The sequence below is a fragment of the Nomia melanderi genome, unplaced genomic scaffold (genome assembly GCF_051020985.1).
Source record: "Nomia melanderi isolate GNS246 unplaced genomic scaffold, iyNomMela1 scaffold0239, whole genome shotgun sequence".
NCBI classification, from domain to species: domain Eukaryota; kingdom Metazoa; phylum Arthropoda; class Insecta; order Hymenoptera; family Halictidae; genus Nomia; species Nomia melanderi.
Genome location: NW_027475354.1, coordinates 55,001 through 60,000, shown reverse-complemented (window position 1 = coordinate 60,000; position 5,000 = coordinate 55,001). Strand labels below are relative to the sequence as shown.

At 50.7% G+C, this 5,000-nt stretch overlaps 1 non-coding gene across 1 annotated transcript; it reads left to right on the top strand.

The window, feature by feature from the left end:
• The first annotated feature begins 4,593 nt into the window (after positions 1-4,593).
• On the top strand, positions 4,594-4,748 carry LOC143175869 (5.8S ribosomal RNA). The gene has a single exon (XR_013000520.1). It is a non-coding gene; the product is annotated as a 5.8S ribosomal RNA (ribosomal RNA).
• Positions 4,749-5,000: the final 252 nt, after the last annotated feature.

Genomic DNA, 5,000 nt, shown 5'->3' with positions numbered 1-5,000 from the left:
ACTCCAGATGACCTTGTGATTCCTTCGTCGGGCACTGGTAAAGGGTGGCGATGATGCGTTCTATAATAGAAATACCCGTCGTAGCGTTTCTTCCGAGTCAACCCGCTCACGAAACTCTCTCTCTCGTCGTGGAATCCCCGCGTCGGAGAGTAAAACGCCGAAGGCTTACTATGAAACTTACGTCTCTCGACGATGGGACGATCCACGCGAAGAGTTGTTACGTGCACGCGTATGGTGCGATTGCGTCGATTCGCTTTTCTGTACGGGGAGTAATAGAACGTTGAGTTGACTTATCGGGTCTTCGTTGGAATTACCGTCGCTGGCATTGTAAACTCCAGATGACCTTGTGATTCCTTCGTCGGGCACTGGTAAAGGGTGGCGATGATGCGTTCTATAATAGAAATACCCGTCGTAGCGTTTCTTCCGAGTCAACCCGCTCACGAAACTCTCTCTCGTCGTGGAATCCCCGCGTCGGAGAGTAAAACGCGAATTCATACTATGAAAACTTACGTCTCTCGACGATGGGACGATCCACGCGAAGAGTTGTTTACGTGCACGCGTATGGTGCGATTGCGTCGATTCGCTTTTCTGTACGGGGAGAAATAGAACGTTGAGTTGACTTATCGGGTCTTCGTTGGAATTACCGTCGCTGGCATTGTAAACTCCAGATGACCTTGTGATTCCTTCGTCGGGCACTGGTAAAGGGTGGCGATGATGCGTTCTATAATAGAAATACCCGTCGTAGCGTTTCTTCCGAGTCAACCCGCTCACGAAACTCTCTCTCGTCGTGGAATCCCCGCGTCGGAGAGTAAAACGCGAATTCATACTATGAAAACTTACGTCTCTCGACGATGGGACGATCCACGCGAAGAGTTGTTTACGTGCACGCGTATGGTGCGATTGCGTCGATTCGCTTTTCTGTACGGGGAGAAATAGAACGTTGAGTTGACTTATCGGGTCTTCGTTGGAATTACCGTCGCTGGCATTGTAAACTCCAGATGACCTTGTGATTCCTTCGTCGGGCACTGGTAAAGGGTGGCGATGATGCGTTCTATAATAGAAATACCCGTCGTAGCGTTTCTTCCGAGTCAACCCGCTCACGAAACTCTCTCTCGTCGTGGAATCCCCGCGTCGGAGGGTAAAACGCGATATATAATAGTATATGCCAGTGGTTCGCGCGCGTCGTCTCTGAGATACGCGGTCGACAGAGTTCCGAAAACACGTGATGTGCCACGATTTCCGTGCGTCTTACATCTTTCGACGATGGGACGATCCACGCGAAGAGAACGTTCGTGCTTGCGTGAGGTGCAACAGCGTCGATTCGCTTTTCTGTACGGGGAGAAATAGAACGTTGAGTTGACTTATCGGGTCTTCGTTGGAATTACCGTCGCTGGCATTGTAAACTCCAGATGACCTTGTGATTCCTTCGTCGGGCACTGGTAAAGGGTGGCGATGATTCGTTCTATAATAGTAATACCCGTCGTAGCGTTTCGACCGATGTCACCCGCCACGAATGTCTCTCTCGACGTGGAAACCCCGCGCCGAAGAGTAAACGCGAAGGCTTACCATACGAAAGAAAACGGTATTATACGCCTGTGGTATGTGCGTCTCGGCTCTGTGATACGCGATCGGCAGAGTTACAAAAAAACGTTGATGGGCCACGATTTCCGTGCGTCTTACATCTTTCGACGATGGGACGATCCACGCGAAGAGTAGTTACGTGCTCGCGCGAGGTGCGATAGCGTCGATTCGCTTTTCTGTACGGGGAGAAATAGAACGATGAGTTGACTTATCGGGTCTTCGTTGGAATTACCGTCGCTGGCATTGTAAACTCCAGATGACCTTGTGATTCCTTCGTCGGGCACTGGTAAAGGGTGGCGATGATTCGTTCTATAATAGAAATACCCGTCGTAGCGATTCGGCCGAGACACCCGCCACGAAACTCTCTCTCGTCGTGGAATCCCCATGTCGGAGAGTAAAACGCGAAGGCTAACTATATAAGAAACATATAGTATTATTTATGCCTGTGGTTCTCCGTTTGTCCTACTCTCAGATACGCGACTCGGAGAGTTACGAATAATCGTGATGGACCACGATTTCTGTACGTCTTACATCTTTCGACGATGGGACGATCCACGCGAAGAGATCATTCCTGCTTGCGTGAGGTGCGATAGCGCCGATTCGCTTTTCTGTACGGGGAGAAATAGAACGATGAGTTGACTTATCGGGTCTTCGTTGGAATTACCGTCGCTGGCATTGTAAACTCCAGATGACCTTGTGATTCCTTCGTCGGGCACTGGTAAAGGGTGGCGATGATTCGTTCTATAATAGAAATACCCGTCGTAGCGATTCGGCCGTGTCACCCGCCACGAAAATCTCTCTCGTCGTGGAATCCCCGCGTCGTAGAGTAAACGCGAAGGCTTGCTATAGAAGACTATAGTTTATACGCCTGTGGTTCACCGGTTGCCTGCTCTCCGGGGTACGCGATCGCGCAGGAGTTACGGAAGAACTTGATGGGCCACGATCTCCAAGCGGCTATATCTTTCGACGATGGGACGATTCACGCGAAGAGAACGTTCGTGCATGCGTGAGGTGCGATAGCGTTGATTCGCTTGTCTGTACGGGGAGAAATAGAACGATGAGTTGACTTATCGGGTCTTCGTTGGAATTACCGTCGCTGGCATTGTAAACTCCAGATGACCTTGTGATTCCTTCGTCGGGCACTGGTAAAGGGTGGCGATGATTCGTTCTATAATAGAAATACCCGTCGTAGCGTTTCGACCGATGTCACCCGCCACGAAATTCTCTCTCGTCGTGGAATCCCCGCGTCGGAGAGTAACCGCCGAAGGCTTGCTATAGAAGACTATAGTTTATACGCCTGTGGTTCACCGGTTGCCGGCTCTCCGGGGCACGCGATCGCGCGAAGGTTACGGAGGGACGTGAAGCGCCCGAGCAATGAAACGTCCGCAGGAGGAAACGAGCAACCGCCGAACATTGTTTCGCGACGTTTCCATAATGTATTGTCGTTTCGCTCGCATCCCGCTTCTTTCCCCTAGTTTCCTCGACGCGTAGTTTCGCAGCCTTAGTGGACGAATCATTCTCGATTCGAGGAAAGATATGCAGTGGGGCGTGCAATGAGCCCGCCAGAGACCACGATCTCCAATGCGTCTTTACATCTTTCGACGATGGGATGATCCACGCGAAGAGAACGTTCGTGCTTGCGCGAGGTGCGTTAGCGTCGATTCGCTTTTCTGTACGGGGAGAAATAGAACGATGAGTTGACTTATCGGGTCTTCGTTGGAATTACCGTCGCTGGCATTGTAAACTCCAGATGACCTTGTGATTCCTTCGTCGGGCACTGGTAAAGGGTGGCGATGATTCGTTCTATAATAGAAATACCCGTCGTAGCGATTCGGCCGAGTCACCCGCCACGAAACTGTCTCTCTTTCGTCGTGGAAACCCCGCGTCGGAGAGTAAAACGCGCGAAGGCTGTGACTGTAACATATATATATACAGTATACAATGCCTGTGGTTTTTGCGCGTGTCGGCTCTTCGGTATACGCGATCGGCCAGAGTTACGGAGGGACGGTGAAGCGCACGAGAAATTGAAACGGCCGCACGATTGGAACCGAGCAACCGTCGAACATTGTTTCGCGACGTTTCCATAATGCGTTTTCGTTTCGCTCGCATACCGCTTCTTTTCCCCTAGTCTCTGAGACGCGTTTTCGAGCCGTTCTTCTACTATCGATTCTCGTAGAGAGAAGGGACCGGGTAGTCTGGAAGTGGAACCCGCATCTTGCGTGTACCGTACACGGAATTGAGAGGACCGGCCGTGAAGCTCGTTTTAAAGCCGTGCGTCTGACACCCAACTCTTGCGCGCCAATTTCGCGGCAAGAGATAATATGGGACGAATGACCGGCAAAGAGCCAGCTGTGAAGTCTGTTTTTTTAATCGAATCCGTGGACGTGTGTATGCCGTAGCGTCGCTCGTCGTGTTCGTTCATGGTCGTTCCGAGAGAAAGAACGAAAGCGGTAACGAAGGGACCGGCCGTGAAGCTCGTTTTAAAGCCGCGCGTCTGACACCCAACTCTTGCGCGCCAATTTCGCGGCAAGAGATAACATGGGACGAATGACCGGCAAAGAGCCAGCTGTGAAGTCTTTTTTCATTATTTGCTTTCAATCGATCGATCGGTACGATTCGTGCAACGTTTCGCGCGATGCGACGCGAAAACATGCGCGCAACAATAGATGCGTCTGATCGGAAGAACGCGAGGGTCGACTGCACGCGATGGATTCAGTATCGGGTAGGATACAAAATATATCCCCGTCGTTTCCACGCGTGCGAGTCTTCTGCGTCTTTCGCGGGTTTTTGAATGCACTATACGCCCGGAACGTCGAGAAATATATACATATTACTTGAACGTTTTTCGTCTCGAAAGGCTTCGGTGTCGTCTCCAAGGCGACGCCTGAATCTCCTTCGCGCGCTGGTCGGAGATTCAGGTATCAACTTTTATCTTCTCTTTGAAAGAAGAGAGATATTAGGTCGAACAAATGAGAATAAAATTATATATGTGAAATATAAAATTTATACGATTACCCTGAACGGTGGATCACTTGGCTCGTGGGTCGATGAAGAACGCAGCTAATTGCGCGTCAACGTGTGAACTGCAGGACACATGAACATCGACATTTCGAACGCACATTGCGGTCCACGGATACAATTCCTGGACCACGCCTGGCTGAGGGTCGTTTACGTACCATACACTGCTTGCGTAGCTCTGTCAAATCCCCGCCGTCGTTCACCTCTTCGGATCGAACGTTTTTTTACCGAAGGGCGCAAAGAACGTTTCTGAGTCGGGTTAAGAGAAGGATGCTACGTACGAGCGAACGATGGGTGTCTCGTCGGCGTTTGTCGCGGACACGCGAAAATTCTGTGAATTTCACGGACAGTGTACGTTCTAGTTGTTGCAAAACGATCGGAATCGTTTGTATGGACTCGCG